The sequence below is a fragment of the Sciurus carolinensis genome, chromosome 10 (assembly GCF_902686445.1).
Source record: "Sciurus carolinensis chromosome 10, mSciCar1.2, whole genome shotgun sequence".
In the NCBI taxonomy this organism is placed as follows: domain Eukaryota; kingdom Metazoa; phylum Chordata; class Mammalia; order Rodentia; family Sciuridae; genus Sciurus; species Sciurus carolinensis.
The window spans coordinates 125,502,919-125,526,427 of NC_062222.1; the positions used below are offsets into that span (position 1 = coordinate 125,502,919).

Sequence of the window (23,509 nt, forward strand, 5' to 3'; positions counted from 1 at the left end):
TATTGTAATTCCACAAACTTTTAAGATACTTTTATAGATATTTTTCCATCAGTAAGGCCAGTTATAGATGATTTCTTTTTATAGGTAACTGAAGGTTTTCAGAGGATTTAGACTGAAAATCAGGTATCATTTAGTCATAACACCATATAAAGACTTTAATCAGGAAAAAGATTTAACATTATTGCTTAACCTTATAAAACGGTGAATTTTAACCAAACTGATACCTCTCTAGGCTTGTTTCCTATACTCTTAGGTCATACTGTTTTGAAAGTAACATAGGTAATGATGCAATTTTAAAATTAAATTAACTGTGAACCAATTCAAATTTGTTGGCCAGTGCATATATTCCCCTTAACCTAGTATATTACCTCAGAATTAATCCTCCTAGAAAAAGTAACTGTCCCACATGAAAAAACAAAACAAAACAAGATACAGAGCTTTACTTCTTCCTTGAAGATTTTCAAGTATTATAAGAACAAAACGTTCATAAAGAAAAAAAATTGATTAAAAATTTGACATTTTCATCTTTACTAATTATGGAATAATAGAAATATAAAAAACAAATGTCCCTTATTATTTATTTGTTTAACATAATAATAATACACTAAGAAATACTGCAATTACACTTACAAGCTGTTTTCCAGCTTCTTCAAGTAAGGGACACAAGTATGGTTCTACCAATGAGGAAATATGAATAATCAATCTTATGGAACACAAAAATATAAATTGACTTTGGCTTTTAAAAACAAAAACCTAATGTGACCCTGAAATGCCTGATTCAATAACGAAAAGTTACAGCAGCAAGCCATCACTTCACCACACATTCAGAATTCTGCAAATTAGTGCAGCCACTCTGGAAAGCAGTGTGGAGATTCCTTAGAAAACTTGGAATGGAACCACAATTTGACCCAGCTATCCCACTCCTTGGCCTATACCCAAAGGACTTAAAATCAGCATATTACAGAGATACAGCCACATCAATGTTCATAGCTGCTCAGTTCACAATAGCCAGATTGTGGAACCAACCTAGATGTCCTTCAATTGATGAATGGATAAAGAAACTGTGGTATATATATACAATGGAATATTACTCAGCCATAAAGAATGATAAAATTATGGCATTTGGTAAATGGATGAAACTGGAGAATATCATGCTAAGTGAGATAAGCCAATCTCAAAAAACCAAAGGAAGAATGATATCGCTAATAAGTGGATGATGACAGAATTCTGAAATAGGCAACAGCCCTCCCCTTCCACCTCAATCTGTAATATCTTCTTTTTGTTCTTTTTGTTTTTCCTGCTTTTTGGTTGTAGGTAGTTCAAGGCTTGCCCACTGCATAGGTTCAGCTTTTCTCATGGTGATCTCAATCTTTGTTGCAGTCATAGTTACATAGCTTCGTTTTACATCAATCACACCCCATAATTTCACATTTTGATGAAATTCCTTCTCTCCTTCAAATACGATGTGCACATTCAACAATGTACTATTAGCTTCTACTTGACTAAGTTCTGGAAGTGAATTTTTAGCATATACTGAAATGGTGACTTCACCCCCAGTCTGATGCCAGTCATGTCTACATGGAACAACTTTTTTCCCAGCATTCTTTTTAGTCTACACACGTTTCCCTGTTGTACAGCCTTCTTGGGCTAAGAATGTATTAAAATCAGAGGTTTTCCTTCTACAACAGCTCCAATATTTCATCGCCTCATGGAAAACAGGTACTCCAGAATGATATACACAGACTTCTTCTAGACTCTGTGGACCCTGATATGTCTTTGTACACCCTCCATTTTTACATGATGTCCCAATCTTAATTTCATTACTGTCATCTTCTTTCTTTTCTTGTACATTTCCAGATGATAGTTTAAGTTTATCAAGTGCTTGTTTTAGGGAGGCAGATATTTTTAATTCCAAATTTGTCATTGGTTCATCTGGGCTTGGTCTTTTTATCGCTTCTACTGGTTTAGGGGCTTGAATTATGTGCTCTTGAAATTTGGGTTTCAATTCAGATAGTTCTTTCTTTTCAGTAGTCTTGACTTCAGGCTCGACTGGTTCAGGTGGCTTCTCACTATTATGTCTACCTTTTGTACAGCCCACAATGCTTAAGAAATCAGAAAAATCAGTTGTTCTTCTCTTACAGCAAGACCAAACCTTTAAAGCATCATGAAAGACTGGAACACCTGGGAGATACGGGCAAGCATCATCGGAATTGTTCTCGTGGTCGAAGCTCTGGCCGCAGCCCCGATTGTAGCACAGCAGGGCCGTTGTCTCTTCCCACCATTAAGGGCAAGGTCCAGACACCCAGAACGGCAAGACGGCGCGACCCACTTTCGATAAAACTATTTTTTAAAAAAAATGTGAATACATGTATTTTCTCGTCATCACTTTCCCTATGTATTTATATCTATGATGAAACAGAGATAAATAAACATTAAAATTTATATGTATAGTTCTTTCTTAATGTATATTGTGTATTACATTTTAGAGAGAAGGAGAGAATAAGTGAGACATGTGTATATATAGAGAGATTAGTTATATAAATAGTTTACCTATATCTTGTTACATGTAATATAGATGGAAACCGGCAAACTATTAGGGCCTGAAAAGCTTCCCCCCCCCCACCCCCGCTTTAAAAACACTTTGATGATTTGCAAAATCCTAAAGTGAAATTTTAGATGCCTTACTTGAGGCATTCTCTGGCGTGTTCTCCAGGAAAACAGAGGGGGTGGGAGGTAAAATGAAAATGATTTTCAAATCAATTTATTCTCAGCACTCTATATAGACTCATTTAATTTTCTATATCTAAAATAATAACGGCAACTTTCAAAAGCATTCTTTCTTCTTGACCAGCATTTCTAAAGATTTTAAAAAGGTAGAATGTGATCTATTGGTGCTGAAATACTGCATCAGCTTTTAACAAAAGAGCCAAGACTGCAGTGCCGCTATTTTATTGCCCACGACGTATGGTTTCCAGTTGAGTATCCCATTAACCTTAGAGTGCAATGATATCATTTTAATTATATAAATTGAAACGGCAATGTATAATACCTATATCATGTAAAAATGGATTCGCTTTATGTGAAAGTGTCTAAACTATCTTTCACTATGAAGCAATAAATATACTTTAGATGGCAAACCTGCCTGTAAATTTAATTACTGGTAATTTTATTTTCCTCCACAGTTTAACCTCTCTTAGAGTCTGACCAGGAATATCATAAATCTGTTTTTCCATCGACTACTTTGGAAACTACTGAGTAACAATAAATGAGTATTTGCCCAGATTTTAACTTTAGAAAGCAAAGAAATTTAAGTGGGGATGAGAAATAATTGTGCCAACCTGTATATGTCATCTCATGGTAAATTCCTGAGTTCATAAAATTTATTGTTTACTTAATAAAAGTCTTTATGTTCAAATATTGAATCAAATAACACACTTTATGGAAAATAATGATTTTCATGTATTTGAAGATCCAAATAACTGAGTATGAGTGAAAAGAAAGTGAGTTTCACATAAGAGACAGATGTTTGCAAGTTCAAGGGAAAGACCAAACTCATGCACAGGATAACTGAGCATCAAAGAGTATCCCAAGGGCCATAGGGCAAGGGACTCAGGCAAGACAAGGGAGTAGTTTGGAGGTATAAGAGAAGTGTTCCCCATCAATGATTTCTGTCTTTCTTTAGAATTCCCTACAGTGTAGATATGTCTAGGGGGAGCAAAAGGGAAGTCCTGTTACAAAGGCTGAAAGTCAGTACATTTTAACTTTGATTCAAAGTGACATAGACCTGGTGAAAATGATCATCTGCCTTCCTGTGGAGAGACAAGAGTACAGCATGGGTTTAAGGGTCATGTTACTCAAACTTGCCTGTCTGGATCCACATCTGGGTTCTCCCTCTTACTGGCTTTGTGACTTGGGCAAGCAATTCAATCTCTCTAAACCTTCTCTCCTTCCTCTGTAAAATGGTGATAATAAGATCATGGACCTCACTACCAAGGTATTGTTTGGACAGACCTTGTGCAGTGCTTGGTGGCACACTCAGACAGAATAAATGCCACATAAATGCTAGATCTGCCTGCCCTAGTGGTGTGCAATTCACTATGTTTTTCTTTGTTCCTCCGACTTTTGGTGCTTGGTCTTTGTCTTAATCATCCAATAGTTTTATACTGGATGTTCCATTTATTAGCTCTATGACCTTGAGTCATTTTTTTTAACTTCTCTAAGCTTCAATTTCCCATTCTATAAATTAAGACTAACATTTGGAATACATTTCATAGGTCTGATGGGAAAATTAGAAGAGATATTCAGTGTAGGGTTTCATATATATTAATAGCATTCAGCAAAGGTTACATATTATCATTTTAATGTATGAGTATATACCAACAAACCGGATTTTGGAAGATGCATTACCACTTAGGCAAAACTTCAGGACAATAATTATATCAATCAAAGTACAATTTAGGATAAAACAGAAAAGGCTTTTCTATGGTTAAATATAGATTTATGAATTATATTGTCATTCTCAGTAAATACTTGAAAACAATTCTAGCAAGCTCTGAGATATATTAAGATACATTTTAATTCAGGAAATTTAAATTCATCATATACATTTTCTGAATTACAAAGGAGCATAAAAGGTTCATAACCCATATCCGGAGTTCTGAATGTTAAAATACAATTTGTAATTTTTAAAAGGCAGTTTTAAGTTAATGTTTCCATTAAATGTACCAACCACCCTCAATTATGCTGCTAGGAAACATTTTGAGGGGATCTGAAGTCACATTTTCATGATATCATGATTTCTGAATTCTATACAAACAAAAGTTCTCCATGGATAAAAAATACAAAAGGCAACTTCTGATTCTAAATTTGGTGAGCTAGCCTGGGTAGGCTCACGTGGATGGAGGTCATGAGGATGCAAACCCCATAACTCCATCACCCACCACTGTCTGCTTTATCAGGGATGGAGACTGTTCCCAGGGCAGGTTGCTGCTATTCCAAGCACACCATGTTGACAGGACAGAAAGAAAACTGCCATACTGCAGAGAGCAGGGCACCTGATATGGGAAAGCAAAGAAATGGTTAAGAGCGGGGTTTAACTAAGAAAGAAAAGATCAGGTCAGAGAAAGGGGAGAGAGGGAGAGAGAGAGAGAGAAAGGAGGAAGAGGGAGAGAGAGACAGAGAAAATGAATGAATCACTGACAAGGGAGAAAGACTAAACAAAAGAGGAAGAGAATATGAGGGAAAAATGACAGGAGATACAGGGCATAGAACCAACAAGAACATCTTCTAAAGAAGAAAGAATTAGAGATGATGAGTCTTTAAACTGCTCAGTTTACTCCTTTTATAAAATTAGTAGGAACATGTTTCTACTCTGATATTATTCTAAGAGTTTTGCAAAGATTACAGATTTAACATGCACAACACCAAGGAGATACTGTTATTTCCAACCCAAAGAGGAAACAGAGGCTTAGAAAGATGAAGGAATTTGCTCAGAGCATTTCACAGGACCACTGGGGCAGCAGCAAAGGGAATAATGTCACTGCCCTTAGGATTCTAAGGCTAAATGAGACAGGGTGAATTTGTTCTGGGATTATAAAGATGCTTGGAGGTTGCATGAGTAAAAAGTAAAAATTCACAACTATGCATGTTTCACACACCATTCAAAACTATCCATTCCATATTGCTTAATCATCTGTGACACAGAAAGTTTTACAATTAGAACATGTCATCAATTCTACCTTCACCAGGTCACAATTATACCATTTCAAGACACAAGATTTACTTTACCACTTATAATGTTGCTCAAATGCTTTGTTATTGTGCCAGTTGTCAATAGGTATTTTAACCCATCATACTTTACTGAATCTCTTTTAATAATGTGCGTCACAGCATTTCACAGTTTGAGTTGATGGAGAACTGCACTCACACACCACCATCCCTTCCATTTGCTTAAAACTCTATTTGGATGCCAGAATAAACCCAGACAGAGTTTTGCTGTGTAAGTCAATCTACTGGCCACTGAATCAATTCTTCCCAAGAACTGTTCCAAAAAGGCACTTAAATCAATTTGCTACAAAGGTAGTGTATAAAATGATCTATGCACAAACTATACTTAGCCATTCTGCACAGATAATTAACCCCAGCAGATTGAAGGCTCACATTTGAGCACAGTTTTCTCAGTCTGAGGACATCACTGTAAGAAATATCCATTGATAAAATAATTCCAGAGCATACATGTCATTTATGTAATACTAGGCAGTTAAGCTCCAAAGTATGAATAGCTTTCATTTTAGATGATTTCAGAAAACTTTATACACCTTAACAAAATTAAATATATCCTTTTTTCTGGCATGTAGTATTTCTTTGCATTGCATTAATGAAACAAAAGAGTCATGTGCAAAAGAAACGATGTCTAAATTGACTGAATTTTTTTAATGCCAGTGGATTAACTACAAGGAAAGAACAACCTTAACCATGAGGGAGAAATGCAGAGTTTTTATTTAATCCCTAAAGAGAAGTCACACTCACCCCATCAGTAAGTGTGACTGATTAAAAGCCATCCACTCTGGAAGAAATGCAGCAGGGATATGAGCATCACAGGGTTACCCAGAGTATATCAGAGCCGGGACTCTGAGGTCCTCACTGACTGTCCCTGACTTGGGCTGCTGGGGGCTTATAATACTGAAGACAAATAAAATACTTTGGGGGAGTTTTAAGCAGTACATGTCTGATACAAACCCATAGACTTGCATATTTCAAAGTATTTGATGTTTCAGAGCATTGTGACTCACAGAGAAGTTGGCTAACATCAGGACAGAGTGAAAAATTCTATTGTGTAATATGTATAGTTAAAATTAGCATACCTAGTTAGTCAACGTTTTCCTTCATCAGAAATACAGGTAGGTGATGATTTTCAGTAAAGTAATCTTTAAAGATCAGATACTGTCTTCTCTCTTTGGAGTGAACCATGTGTTCTTTGGCAGGAGGTAAAGGGAAAGGATGAAGAATGTTTCCAGGTCTCTTATATTCTGACATTTACCACTGGCTTTTTCTGATGCACCATTAGATATTAAGGTGGAATAAGACACATTAGAACAGGACATAAAACACAAATTTCTGGCACATGAAAAATGAATAGAAAGCTATTTTTAATGCCCCAATGAATAAAACGTATTCCAACACCATGTGGGATCCACGTGGTTTGTCTGTTTAAATGTGATTTTATTTTTATATATTCCTTCCTGTCATATCATTGGAGAGGGAAAGCAACATTATTTTCATTTTACATACAGAGAGTTAGAAGTGGGGAGATTCTCTAATGGTCTCTTAAGATAAAAGTAGAAGCATCAAAATATAAGGAAGATTCAAAATCACTCAAGTGTATTTTGAATAAGTTAATGTTTCAAATCATGTTTTAGGAATTCAGACAAAAGCATTGATCTGTCAATCTTAAAATCATAATATAAAGTTCCACTTGTGTCTAACTTGTTTTAGCAATGGTTAGAAATCACATAACTTTAATAGTTTTATTTTTCATTGAATACTCTAGCTTTCACATTCTTGTGCTCTCTCTCTCATGTCTATAGCTCTAATTATTGGTTATTTTAAATTCTTCAATAGTCTACTTAGTACTTCTAGTATTAAAGTTCTATTAATTTTTTAAGCAAACCAAAGTAAAAATATAATATATTTCCTCACTGTAAATTAGAAGACAATGCAAGAGGGTAAAACCTATACTTTGTCTCTAGTTTCTAAATAGCCTTTTAAAATGAAAATATTCAACAATTTCCTATGAAAAAATTTTCCCAATAAATTTTAAAACATAGAATAAGCAAATATCTAAACTATGTTTCCAAATGGTCCTTTTTGAGCCTTCACAGACTCTTAATATTTCCATAGTTAAAAAAGGTACTTATGTAATAGCAATTATGTTAATTGTTTTGTTATCAGTACACCAAATACATTAATTTCCAAGAAAAACAATGAATCATCAAAATTCAACATACAAAGTAATACTGAAAGCTCTTCCAGAAATAGTTGAAATACTTCTTCCTATCACTCCTGATATGAAAATAATTTTTAAAATTCATACTTTGGAATGCTTTAAATAACTATGAATGTTGAGCCATATCTAAATATAGACTTAATCAGTTTACTATAGCAATACATGCATGCCCATGTTTATAGCAGCACTATTCACAATATAGCCAAGTATGGATTCAGCCTAGGTGTTCAAAAACAGATGAATGAATAAAAAATATTCAGTATATACATGCATATAGCATAATATATTTTATATATATATATATAATGTAGTTTCTTCAGCCATAAAAAAGAAAAAAATTATATCATTTGCAGGAAAATACATGGATCTGAAGATCCTCATGTTGAGCAAAAGAAGCCAGACTCAAAGAGAATGATCTGTATATTTTCTTTCATGTGCGAAGTCAGAATGAGAGAGAGAGAAAAAAAACTATCATCCCATTATTGATTCTTGGTTTTACTTCTTGAACTTTAGGAGTCTTGTTAAGGAAGTCAGTTCCTAAGCCAACATGATAAAGATTTGGGCCTACTTTTTCTCCTAGTAGGCACAGAGTCTCTGATCTAATTCCTAGGTCCTGGATCCACTTTGAATTGAGTTTTGTGCAGGGGGATAGACAGAGGTTTAATTTCATTTGGATACATATGAATTTTCAGTTTTCCTACCACCATTTGTTGAAGAGGCTATCTTTTCTCTGATGTGTGTTTTGGCATCTTTGTCTAGTATGAGATAACTGTATTTATGTGGGTTCGTCTCTGTGTCTTCTAATCTGTACCTGGATCTACATGTCTATTTTGGTGCCACTACCATGCCAATTTTGTTACTACTGCTCTGTAGTATAGTTTATTGTCTGGTATTATGATGCTTCCTGCTTCACTTTTCTTGCTAAGAATTGCTTTGGCTATTCTGGGTCTTTTATTTTTCCAAATGAATTTCATAATTGCCTTTTGTGGTTGTATGAAGAATGTCATTGGGATTTTAATAGTAATTGCATTAAATCTGTATAACACTTTTGGTAGTAAGAGCATTTTGACAATATTAATTCTGCTTATCCAGGACCATGGGACAGCTTTCCATCTTCTAAGGTCTTCTTCAATTTCTTTCTTTAGTGTTCTGTAGTTTTCACTGTAGAAGTCTTTCACCTCTTTTGTTAGATTGATTCCCAAGTATTTTATTTTATTTATTTTGAGGCTATTGTGAATGAGTTAGTTTTCCTAATTTCTCTTTCAGTAGATTCACCACAATGTATAGGAACATGTTTGATTTATGGGTGTTGATTTTTATATCCTACTACTTTGCTGAATTCATTTATTAGTTCTTGAAATTTTCTGGTGGAAAATTTTGGATCTTCTAAATACAGTATCATGTTGTTGGCAAACAGTGATATTTTTAGTTCTTTTCCTATTCGTATCCCTTTAATTTCTTTACTACACACATCTCAGATACAGCACTAATCTTCAGGATATATAAAGAACTCCAAAACTTAACACACATACAAAAAACAAATAGCCCAATCAACAAACGGGCTAAGCAACTGAACAGACACTTCACAGAAGAAGAAATACAGTCAGTCAACAAATATGTGAAAATATGTTCAACATCTCTTGTAATTACAGAAGTGCAAATCAAAACTATCCTAAGATTTCATCTCACACCAGTCAGCATGGCAATTATTAAGAATACAAGCAATAAGAAGTGATGGTGAGGATGTGGGGAAAAAGCTACACTCATACATTGCTGGTGGGAGTGCAGATTGGTGCAACCACTCTGGAAAACAGTATGGAGATTCCTAAGAAAACTTGGAATGGAACCACCATTTGACCCAGCTATCTCACTACTGGGTTTATACATGAAGGACTTAAAATAAGCATACTTCAGTGACACAGCCACATCAATATTTATAGCAGCTCAATTCACAATAGCTAAACTATGGAACCAACCTAGATGCCCTTCAACAGATGAATGGATAAAGAAAATGTGGTATAATATATACACAATGAAATATTACTCAGCCTTAAAGACGAATGAAATTATGACATTTGCAGGTAAATGGATGGAGTTGGAGATTATTATGCTAAGTGAAATAAGCTAAACCCAAAAATCCAAAGGCCAAATGTTTTTGCTGATAAATGGATGCTGGTCCATAATGGCAGGGGGTGGGGTGTATGGAAGAATGGAGTAACTTCGAATTAGGCAGAGGGGAGTGAGGGCAGGGAAGGGGGTGTGGTGGTGGGAAGGATGGTGAAATACAACAGACATTATTACCCTATACACGTGTATGATTACATGATCGATATGACTCTGCACCATATACAGCCAGAGAAATGAGAAGTTAGGCTCCATTTGTATACAATGTGTCAAAATGCATACTACTCTCATTATAACTAATTAAAACAAATTGAAAATAAATTGGTTAAAATTAAAATTAAAAAAAGAATATCATGAAAATAGAAAGGAGATCAGTAAGATAGAGGAAAGAGATCCAGAATGGGAAGAGGGGAGGAAAAGGGGGTCTTACTGGGGAACAAAATTGATCAAATCACATTATTTATATGTACCTGTGTGAATGTTATAACTGAGTCCACCATTACATTACATATACCAATTATGAACCAATAATATTTTTAAGAAGTACAGACTTAAATCAACAGTGTATTTAGTGTCAATAAACTAGTGCAATATTAGTCATCAGTACCATTTAGGAAATAGGTATATTTCTTAAGTTCCTCAGAAAGAAAATTATGGTGAATTAAGAAGCCAGACAGACTGATCTAGGCACTTCAGTGCTCCAAGTGTGACTGTGTGTATAGAGGCTTGAGGAAATCCCAGCCTATGAAAATTCCCACTTCTATTTTTTAAAATATTTTTTAGTTGTCAATGGACCTTTATTTCACTTATTTATATGTGGTGCTGAGAATCGAACCCAGTGCCTTGCACATGCCAGGCAAGTGTTCGACTGTTGAGCTACAACCTCAGCCCCCCACTTCTTTTTGACCATTATGTCTCCTTCAGATTCACTCTTGATACCTTCTCATTGGAGAAGCTCTGTTGATTCCTGTAACACCCCTTCATGTTCTTCTTTCTCCTTAAATATTCTGTGAGTAAAGAGGTTGAAAACCTCCACGGATCCTCCCATTATTGTTATTGCAAAGTAGTGATTTGTATATTTATTTATTTATTTATTTTACCTCTCATAAATCACTTTTTCTTTACATATTTGTTCTTTTTAGCTGTATATGGCATTAGGATTCACTTTGACATACTTATAGAAGCATGGGATTAATTTGCTTTAATTCACTTCCCAGTATTACCCCTCTCCCTTTCCTCCTCCCTCCCCCTATTCCCTTCGTTCCACTGTACTGATCTTTTTGCTATTTACATTTAGCTATTGATTTTTTTTATATATTTATTTATTTTTTTTAATTGTATACAAATGGGATACATGTTGTTTCTCTATTTGTACATAGAGTCAAGGCATACCATTTGTGTAATCATACGTTTACATAGGGCAATGATGTTTATTTTTTTTCCCTTCCCCCCCACCCCTCCTACCCCTCTTTTCCCTCTATACAGTCCTTCTTTCCTTCATTCTTACCGCTCTCCTTATCCCTAACCCTAAACCTAACCCTAAACCTAATGCTAACCCCTCCCACCCCCCATTATATGTCCTCATCCGCTTATCAGCGAGATCATTCGTCCTTTAGTTTTTTGAGATTGGCTTATCTCACTTAGCATGATATTCTCCAATTTCATCCATTTGCCTACAAATGCCATAATTTTATCATTCTTCATTGCGGAGTAATATTCCATTGTATAAATATGCCACAGTTTCTTTATCCATTCATCAACTGAAGGGCATCTAGGTTGGTTCCACAATCTGGCTATGGTGAATTGAGCAGCAATGAACATTGATGTGGCTGTATCTCTGTAGTATGCTGATTTTAAGTCCTTTGGGTATAGGCCAAGGAGTGGGATAGCTGGGTCAAATGGTGTTTCCATTCCAAGCTTTCTGAGGAATCTCCACACTGCTTATTGATTTTTATAATTAGTGTCTTGTGGATATTCCTGATGGTGAGATTTACTGGGGTCTATTCACATGTGTACATGACGGTTCCATTCTGCTGTTCTTCCCTTCTCCCCCCCCCTTCTCTCTCCTGCTCCATCTCCTTCTTCTAGTCCACTAATTTTTCTTCTATTTTGATGGAATCCCCCCAACTTTTCCCTTTCGCTCTTCTTTCTCTTCTTCACCCCTTATTTTGAACTAGCTTCCACAAATTAGAGAAAACATCCAACCTTTGTCTTTCTGAGTCTAGCTTATTTCACTTATGCTATTCTCCAGTTCCATCCATTTACCAGCAAATTCCATAATTTAATTCTTCTTTATGACTGAGTAAAACTCCCATTGTGTGCATATGCCACATTTTAAAAAATCCATTACCGGTTGAAGGATACCTTAGTTGCTCCCATAGCTTGGCTATTGTGAATTGTGCTAACGACACACATTGATGTGGCTGTATCCTTATAGTATGCTGATTTTAGATCTTTTGGATATATACCAAAGGGTGAGATAGCTTGATCACATGGTGGTTCCATTCCTCGGTTTTTGAGGAATGTCCATACTGCTTTCCAGAGTGTTTGCACTAATTTGCAGTCCCACCAACAAGGTATGAGAGTACCTTTTCCACCACATCCTCACCAACATTTCTTGTTATTTGTATTGTGGATAATTGCCAGAGTAAAATGAAATTTCAATGTGCTTTTGATTAGCATTTTCCTAATTGTTAGAGTTGTTGCAAAATTTTCCAAATATTTGTTGACCCTTTGTATTTCTTCTTTTGAGAAGTGTTTATTTCCTTTGCCTATTTATTGATTGTGTTATTTTGTTTTGTTTTGTTTTGTTTTTGGTGTTAAGTTTTTTGACTTCTTTATATATTCTGGATATTAATGCCCTATCTGAGGAGCAGTGGCAAAGATTTTCTTCCATTCAGTGGGATCTCTCTTCATGCTCTTTATTGTCTCCTTTGCTGTGCAGAAGCTTTTTAATTTGATGACATCCCATTTATTGATTTTTTTTCATTTTATTTGTGGTGTTTTAGGGGTCTTGCTAAGGAAGTTGGTTCCTATGCCAACATGTTGGTGTGTTGGGCCTATATTTTCTTCTAGCATTTGCAGAGGTTCAGGTCTAATTCCTAGGTCGTTGATCCATTTTGAGTTGACATTTTTTGCAGGGAGAGAGAGAGAGAGAGAAAGTTCATTCTTCTACATATGGATTTCCAGATTTCCCAGCACCATTTGTTGAAAAGGCTATCTTTTATTCAATGAATGTTTTTGGCAACTCTGTCTAGTATCAGATATTTGTATTTATGTGGGTTCATGTCTATGTCATCTATTCTATTCGATTGGTCTTCATGTCTGCTTTGGTGTCAGACCATACTGCTTTTGTGACTGTAGCTCTGTAGTATGATTCTGGGTCTGGTATTGTGAGTCCTCCAACATTGCTCTTTTTGCTCAGGATTGCTTTGGCTATTCTGTTTCTCTGATTTTTCCAAATGAATTTTAGAATTGTTTTTTCCAGGTCTTGAGGAATGTCATTGGTATTTTATGGAAATTGTAGTACTGTGTCTTGATTTGAAAGTGCTTTAGTATGTGAGGTAAGGGGGGCTTTTCAGGTTTTACTCTTTTTCTGAAATGTTGGTTGTTAACCTAGCAATGATTCACCCTTCTCTAGTCCCCATTTCTGCAGAAGAGGTTACTGTTCATCTTTGGCAGCAGATTTTAACCTATTTCCTTCTGAGGACATATGACATCACATTCTCTTATGAGACTTTCTTACCTATTACCTTCATCTGTTTCTCCCCAAATCGAGAAAGGATTTTGGAATTTGAACGAAAGCACTGCATATCAGGGAAACCTTACACAGACTTTTAAACATGGGGTTTTGAAATAAAGCTACTTCACCTGTCAAAACACAGGATACAACCCACATATGAACACTGTAGAGCCCAGTGGCAGCCTCTGGCTTTTTATCTCGTAACAATGGCCACATCTGCTTGATCCCTTCTCCCTTGCACACCAGATGCATGAATCCCTCCTGTCTGTCCTGGCTCCTCACAGACTGTTTCCTCCCCCATACAAGGAAAATTGTTGGACTTTGAGAAAGTTTTGCCAAAGATTTAGGGGTATTCGTTAATAACCCAGGGAGGTCAGAATCTTACGGATACTGTGTGAGTAACAGGAAAGGGGAGTTGAAGTTTGTCCACAGAATGGCCTTCCCAAGCACATTTCTCTGTTCTGCAAGCTGCTTTCATTAGCAAGACTTACCAGGGTCATGATTGTCCCTGTGTATCAGACTCCAGGATTCTGCATCTAACGTCTATGTTTCTTTTGTTCTGGGAAAATGTTAAACATAAACCAGATCCCAAACTATAATTTATAAGATAAGTTCATCTACATTATTCCACCTGATACAACAAAGAGAAGCTGGGTATAGATTAGATATTTCTGAACATCATCTATTTCGGTAGAGTTGCCTATTTGTTCTCTGTATATATGGTTAATAATGTGAATAGCTGGTCTTGAATTTAGGATTGTAATATTATGCATCTGAAATTTAGTTGTTTGGACAATAAATAAGCAGAGGGGCCTTTCGATGCAGCTATTTATTTTAAATGATGCACATTTTCTTTCATCTTTTCTTAATTTGCAGCATTGAAATTGTAAGGTCCATGTTTTTAAAAGCTGCCAGATTAATTTTGCATAGTAAGGAAAGAGAGCACTGAATGGTTGGTCTTGAATACTAATTTCTGGCTTTCCTGGGCTCAAGATTTACTGGAAATCCTAGATACAATTTCAAACAGTTTCCCCAAACTTCCCCTACTTCTGCGGCTTCACTCTTTCTTCTTCGCTGTCCATCACTTAAGAAATGGTGGTTCCTTAGAACTTACTTCCCAATTCAGGGCTGATGGGATCCATCCGTGTGATGGGTAAGCACACAATGGAAAGTGATCTTATCCTTCCTGCAAAGCAGACGATCTGTACTGCCAAGTAAAACCAGAAGAAACTAAGCTTGAGGCTGAGCTATGTTGTTAACAATACCCAGCTTCCCTTCAACTGCTTGCCTCCAGAGATAGGCTGCTTTAAGTGGGCAAACCACTGAGAAAATTCTTATCTGACAACTGTCTTCCAAGAAGGGTCAAAGGAATTAACCCATAGTTAAGGAGGCAAGGGTGTGCTTAAGTGCTTTAAGCACACAGACAGTTGTGCACAGAGATTTGAGCAGCTGGTTTCCATCTCTAATGGAGAATGAGAGAGAGGAAATGGAACAATGTTACGGTAGAAGAAAGAGGTCTCCACAACAGTTATTAGCATCCACTGTGGCTTGGGGCTTTGCATATTTTGCCTCATTTAGGCCACTTGACATCTTTAGGGAACTCTTGAGAAACTGAGGTTAGAGAGTCACAACATTTCATCCAAAGTTGCAAAAATAGTAGAACTTGCATTTGAGTAGAATTTTATAGAATCAAAGTCCTTTCCACTACGGCAGTGACTTTTATATTTTATGAGAGAAAAGGGAACTTAGAACCCTTGGAAAATCTTATGAAATCTGTGGGCCTATTCCTGGAAAAATATACATGTACACACTCCCAAGATCATACCCATTTTTTTTAATCTAGTCCCTGAAGTACTAAACCCTAATAAATGCCCTGCATCAAGGAATAAGAGCAAAACCCAAGCCTGGCTACAGTATGAAAACAAGACCCTGGAGATGAGACACTGATGTCTAAAAGATGATGAAGACATAAGTCCCTTTCAGTTATCTGACTCCACACATATTCCTTAACTCTTTTCTTTAATGGGCATTCCTTTATTTTTTCACTTGTGGAAAATGTATTTAATTTTAAAAGATTTCTTTATAACATCTTTTTAAATGGATCCAAATTCATAATAAAAGTAGAAAATCCTTGAAAATATGCTGCTTAGGTAAGAAATACTTAGTTTTAAATAACACATTAATAGAAACGCAGGGTTCTAGAAAGAGTAGTCTTCAAGCACATTGAATTACTGAAGCAGAAACCAATTTATCATTTTAATAGCAGATAATTTAATAACAGGGTTGGGTGCAGAGCTCTCTGAATTAATGAACGGGAGAGGGGCGAGGAGAATGGCAGAAACCGACATGATTGGTAGCAGGACAGAGCCGTGGTGGAACCAGCCCTATGGAATCACCCCAAGGAGGCTCCAGTTCATGTGTGAATTGTCAAGGTGGCATCCTTTTTTTTTTTTTAAATCTAAATTTTAAAATGTTGTTATTGTGCATATGATGAAAGTTTGGGTTAGGGTACCTAGACAAAAGCAATCATGTCTCAAAGTATGTAACAGAGACAAAGGCAATTGTGAGCCCAGGAGAATGTGAGCAGCCTGGGGAGTCAGAGAGCACCAAGGAGTAGGGGTACCTGGTAAGTCAACGGGCTGGAATGCAGCAGAGCACACGGGAGAGAACTGAGAAATTAGCAAGCCGAGAAATTTTAAAGACCTTTTCTCTACAAAATAAAATCTAAAAAGCCGGACGAGGCAGTGCACATCTGTAATCCCAGTGACTCTAGAGGCTGAGGCGGGAGGGTGGCAAGTTCAAGGCCAGTCTCAGCAACTTAGTGAGGCCCTAAGCAACTTAGTAAGACCCTGTCTCAAAATTAAAAAATCAAATTCAATTAGAAAATGATAAAAAGGACTGGCTATGTAGCTCAGTAGCAAAGTGCCCCTAGATTCAATCCCTGGTACCAAATAAAATATATATATATATATACATACACACACACACACAAAGAAGCACTATATTATTAAAATAGCAAGGTCAATAGCAAGCATGTATCCCGCTGATTCTGACATGGTCTATCCACATCTACAATGTTGCTAATTCTAAAAGAATACTGGGATGTGGTCACAATGTTCTGCATTTGTTGCTGATGAACTCTAACACAAGTGGGTTTGATTCCAGAGCCAGGCAACAAGGATTTTCACCCAGGAGGAGAGCTATTGCAACTGCAATCAAATCTACAAGACACTACAGCTTGAAATGCTTAAGTTGATATTTTTCTTCCTAAAGCAACATTTAGGGGAACAAGAGAATAAAAAAGAAAACAAGATAACATTTTCAGCTGTGCCTTCAACAAATCCTCCCTGGGTGAGGCTCTTATCTTCCCCTGTTGCCACAATACCAGTGGATGACAGAGGTTCACTCTTATTTTCCTCTTCAAGCTTCCCATTCTATGACTGGCCTTCTAAATCTAGAAAAATAAGTGTGTCTTGGAATCTCTTTATAAAATGGCAGTGTCCCAGGAGAATGTTTCTTCCCTTCCCCTTCCACACTAGTGTCTATAAACCTAACAGTAATCCTTGCCTGGAGACCCTCATCTCCAGGGATAGTATCCTCCACACACATTAATACACACCTGTTCCAGCATGTGTTTAGCTGGCTTTCCTTTTCTCCTTTAAATTCTAATGATACTGTTACTGCCAAACCAACAGACTCCTCAATCCGTAATTTCACATTCTGAGTCTTTTGTCTACCTGAAATCTCTGTCTTTGCCTCCAAGTTCTCTTACCTCACTGAGTTCTTCAGCTCAATCTTACACCTTGTTCCTCTTCTCCAGGGAAATGGTTAAATGATAGGGCTGCTCAGGAGTTAGTAAGACTTGAGTTATTATGAAATATTCCACAATAACTACTAAAATAAACACTTCTGGAACCTAAGATTGCATGATATATAGTAAGGGTTCAACACATAGTTGCTAATCATTATTATAAAGTCATTCATGGTCAAGCTCTGATTACAGTTTTAGAGATTTTTTGTTGTTGTTTTGCATTTTTTTTTATTTGTTTGTTTTTAGATTTGCACGTCTCTGCCAACAGCTGATGACTTGATGCCCCAGCTATGGTTCAATAAACCTGTGATGAATGAATGAATGAATGATGTTCTCCAGTGCCTTGAGCTAAAAGTTATCTGCTTAGGCCAAAATGCATTTAAAGTTTATGAGAAAATGTATCATTTCCATGACTTGTCCCCTAAAGCACCAATCTTTTGAACTTTCAGTCCTTAAGGTTCTGTCCTCTTGAAATATTTTAAGCCTGCTCCAAGAAAGTAACTATTTCTCATGTGGAAAGAAATTAAATCCAATCTGTTTGTGTCTGCACTCAGTAAAATGTATGTCAAAGTATCAGTAGCATTTTCAGAAAAGACAAAAGTGAATCCTTTGTGCCCTACCCAACACTTCATCTTTTAGTAAAAGACTTTCTAATCACCGAAGCTGTGTGTGCACGCATGAATAATGTGAGCAGTATCCTCTGAAAATGTCACTGCATTCCCTGATATGTTGCTGTAAAGAACTTGGAGATTTCCCAGACATAACATGACCTATGAGAAACAAAATCCTTTTCAATTCATGTGACTTATTCTTGTTACTTTTAAGCTACCAGAGCAAGGAAAAGTAGACTTTTTCTATTTCAATATACTATTCGCAAAAGTTTCACTTCCATTTATTTTCCTTAGTTGTCTCTCTCATCTGAAAAGACCTCAATCCATAACAGATCTAAACACTACCTATAAAAATATCAAGTCGAAATGAAGCTTCAGCTATCATTTCCACCAAAAGGAAAATTCCATGGGGCGAGCTGGCAATATAGCAACCCTCCCTGTCTTTCTTCCTTACTCTTAGGATAAAGCTCACACTGAACAAGAAAGGGCTGCTTCCTGTCTATGCCCTCTCCAACTCATCCCCTGTGTCACAGAGCAACTTTATAAATGCAAATGTGGTCAGCTGGTTCCTGCTGTACGGAGCTCCCACAGTATGCAAAGTTTTCTCCATTTCACACCATAGCCTCAACCATGTCCCCCTTCCAAACTGGAAGAATTGCCCCTCTCCACTCACCCTCTGTCCCCCACTTGGCAGGTGCCTTAGTCCTCACCACCCTCCTCCAACATCCTTTCTCCACTGAGGAAGAGCTGCTGATTCATCAAGACTCACCCAATGCAGTTTGCCTTTGCTCAACCTTTTACTCTGATCCCCATAACATTTGCATTTTTCTTCTTCTGATTAAATCACTTATTTTCATGTTATGTAATTATATTCTTGTTTTATTAAAATGATTTTTTAAAAATATGTGCTGGAAAAAAAATATATGCTGGGTTCTCTGACTACAACAAATTAAACCAAGGACATAATTATTACATAGAGAATGTTTTTCTTTATGGACCTACCCAGTGGGAATAAAATGGCTATCGAGTAAAGTTCTGGGCTGTTGTATAGTAAATGGAATGTCTGGTAATCTACGAGGAAATTATCAAAGTCTGATTTGTGCAGCTTGAAAGTTACTCTCTTGAAGGCAAACTTAAGGGAAGCGGCATCCTTAATTCAAAAAGACAAAGAGGGTACTGAGAATGGGCATGTATCTGCATTGTGTGTGGGGTGTGTGTGTGTGTGTGTGTGTGTGTGTGTGTTTGCACCTGGTGGTGGGAACAGGCAGAGAGAGAGGAAGAGAGAGAGAGAGGGTTTAGATGAGGGAATTTGTTCCTTAGTTACCACCACAGTTATTCAGTTATTACTTTGCAGCAAATCTATGTTGGAAGCATGCAAGCTGACCTAGATGAACCGTTAGCTGTATTAAAAAGGTATATTTGAAGCAAACTTAGGCAAAAGATGGAAAATTCTTTGTCAGTGGTATAAAAAGCAGATATAAGAAAGCAGGTGCCAGAGGATGAGATGCAAATCTGTAAAAACTACCACCACCACCACAACCAAAGGCATTGGTGAATCACATAAAATCCATGTCCAAAAAAACAGGATCTCAACTCTGACCACAGGTTTTCACCAGCTCCAGAATGAGGGAGCATTTAAAATCAGTGTTAAAATTACATTGTCCATTAGTTAACAGTTTGCCATTCATGGAGATTCTTTTTTTCCACATTCAGTTAGTTTTAATTTATTCTATTGAAACCCTGGGTAAAAAGTCTAGGTAACATAAATGTATTTGAATTGGGAGTTATGGGTGTAAATTTAATTGCAGTAAAGGTCTTGTGCTCAGAGTGGACAGAGAAGCTAAAACATTTTGCAGAGATCTGCTTCTGTTTGACTGTGCTAACTTCATCACTGGTGAGTACGTTAAAAATTGTGCCCAGAAACACTCCCAAATAATAGGATATAATCATATATGCTTCACTGTATACCCCTAGAAATAAAAGCTATCCCGATATCAGCATGCACACCATTTTACAATAAATTTACAAATAAATTTCATATCAAATAATAACTACAAAAGAAAATTCTAGAACTTTAAAATCATTAAGATTCTGCACTGGCATGAGAAAATGGCAACTTTCAATTCAGAGGTAACTTTGTTCTAAGAATGCCATTAAACAGACGAGATCCTCTCAGCAAGTTTGGAACTGTGTTTTTTAGTGTTAGTTTTGTTTCCTATTGCCCCATACATCAGCATTTTTCCAGCTGTATATATCAACTGCAGCTCACCGTATACTATGCTATTTACAGATTCGCAGCAGTCCACATCTGTAGAAAGGTTTCAGAAATTGATTTAAAGTCTGCAACATAAGCATATCCAACCCTGATAGTACACAAGACCATACATCTTCCTGGGGAGACTGACATGTGATCCCTGCTCTGATTGGTGATAATGCATCCCTGCCAAACCCAGATGCATCTTTAACTCCAGGGAGATGCAACCTAATGATGGATTGGCAGAACACAATCGAGCTAACATTTGTATTTGGAAACTCTACAGTGTAGGGGTGACGATACTTTTTTTTTTTTTCCATTTCCCCTACCATGTTTCTTCAAGTATATCAAGATGTTCTGCCAGGATGACAAGCATATGATCAAATTTAATGGTATATAAAGAGATGGCAGACTGCTTTCCAAAGCAAAATTTTACCATTGGTAGTTTCAACAATTAATTGCACTTCTGGCAATCCCACTAAAAATCAAATTAAATGGTGGAACCATTTCATTAGAAGGTTTTGGCAAAAAATAAGCCTAATAGATGTAAAGCTTTATATAATTAAAAATGGCAATTGAACTACTTCTGGGTGCTTTTAAGTCGTAGGTTATAACTTTATGATGTGTTTCTCTCCCACTACAGGGTGACTTCCTCAAAGTCAGGTGCTGAACTCTATCTATAGTTCCTAGTAGAGCCCACAACACAAGGTTGGCACTTGAGACACATTATTAAACTCAGGTTGAATTCAGACATTAGTTCATTGTGATCTCTGGTGTCCAGGTGAGAATGCAAGCTTTCTCATAAAGACTCCTATGGGTGGCATTGTGCCCCCCCATTCACATGTTAAACTTCTGACTTCAGGCACTTTCAAAAATGGCCCTGATTTGGAAATAGAGTCTTCAAAAATTAGAATAATCACGTTAAATAACTTTCAAGTTAAAATATGGTCATTAGGATGGACCCTGATCTAATATAATTGGTGTTTTTATGAAAGGGGTAAACTGGACACAGAGACAGATGCCACAGCAAGCATGCCATTATGAAGATTAAAGCAGAAATCAGAATGTCTCCTCTTTATGCCAAGGGACACCAAAGGCCACCAGCAAACCACAAGCAACCAGGAGAGGGGCAGAGGCAATTCTCCTTGTAGACTCTCTAAAGGAACCCACACTACCAGCATCTTGATCTTGGACTTCCAGTTTCTATCCCTTAGATCAGTGAATTTCTGTGGCTTAAGCTATTCAGTGTGTCATTCTTTGTTTTGGTGGTCCTAGCAATCTAATAGAATGACTTGGAACAAGTTATTTTATGTGTCTGAGCCTTGTCTTTAAGATAGACATAATACATTAATTATGTCTACAACTTAGCGAATGCACAATAAACACAAGCCTTAAGCATGACCAAGAAAAAATAATCCATCCAGCAAATATTAAGCATGTGTGATATGCAAAGCCCTCCTCCAGTTTCTGGTAAAATAGCTGTTGAAAGGAAACCAACAAGAGTGAATTAGGTAAAAAGTATAGTCCCAGAGATGATCAGAAAGTATGGAGAAAAACAAAAAAAGGAAGAGAAATATGAAATAAGGGGTTGAGGAATGAAATTTTATACAGGCTTATTTTCACTGATCACATCTGGAAAAAGTGTTATAAATAAAAAGGGAATAGGTCACACAGGGGAAATATTCCAGATAAATAGTATGTGCAAAGGCCCTGTGTTGGAATAATTTCTGACAAATTGTGATAACAGGAAGAAAGCAAGTGTTGCTGAGCAGAGTGAATGAATAACAGCATTAAATAACCTCAGAGATGAGGTCAGAGAGAATGTAGAAACAAGATAAGGTGGGAGCTGGTGTCAGAGCTACTGGACTGCTTGGAGGACATGGCAAGATTATGAGCAAAGTGAGTGACTTGACTTACCTTATGTTTTAAGCAGGATCACTCTGGCTGCTGTTTGGAGAACCATAAGAAATGAAGTAAAAGACGAGAGAGACTAGTTAAGAGGTTATCCCCAAAACCAGATGCATGTCGTGTAGCTTGGATCAGGTAATGGTGAGAGGTGGTAAGATTGTGGTAAGACTGGGTGTGTTTTGAAGGTAGAACTGATAGGATTTGCTTCAGGATTGATATGGGGTGTGAGACAAAGAGGGGAGTCAGGGTGACTCCTCATTTTTTGACCTGTGCCAGTAGGAGACTTCATTTACAAGAAGGAAAATCTACAAGAGAGGCCAGTTTTAGGGACTGAATAGGAGCACAGTTTGGTACATGTTAAGATGGAAATTCTGCCTGGGTGACATCCAAATGGAGATGGAGGGCAGGCAGTGGAGTATGAGTCTGGGTTATAGAAAGCAGGTCCTGGCTAGGGATATAAATTTGGAAGTCATTATAGATCTGAATTTGAGAGGCTGCATGAGATCACTAAGTGAATAAGACAAAAATGCTAACATTTAATCGTTGCTCACTACATTCCAGGCAATTTTCTAAATGTTTTACATATGTGATCTCATTAATCCTGATAAGTATAAGGTGAGTCGACCATTTGCATTTCTCATACCATCTCATTTTTAGACTTCACCCAGTTTTACAAAGGAGGCTGTGTTTTCTCAATTCAAGTATTGGTGATCATGACCATGCAGGCAACAAAATTATTTTGCATTTAAACCAGGGGCCTCCCAACTTTTTCTGTAAAGGACCTTACAATAAATATTTTAGACTTTATAGGCATACAGTCTCCATAGCAACCACTCTACTCTTGAAACTTGAAAGCATCCATAAACTCCACATAAGCAAAAGGGTGTGGCTATGTTCCAATGAAACCATATTTGCAAAGCCAGGTAAAACAGGATTTTGCACGTAAGCTGTAGTTTACAGACCCCCAGTCGAAGTAAGTGGTTTGATTTAATTTGCTATTCCATGTTAATAAAATTAGAAAACATTCAGAAAAGAATGACAATGTTTTCCAGTT

General features: G+C 36.8%; 1 protein-coding gene and 1 pseudogene across 2 annotated transcripts in view; both read right to left on the bottom strand.

Moving 5' to 3' along the window:
- Nucleotides 1-23,509, bottom strand: part of Slit2 (slit guidance ligand 2) — a 344,949-nt gene that overhangs the window by 137,288 nt on the left and 184,152 nt on the right. The window lies entirely within an intron of this gene.
- Nucleotides 1,259-15,013, bottom strand: LOC124994806 (cysteine and histidine-rich domain-containing protein 1-like; annotated as a pseudogene).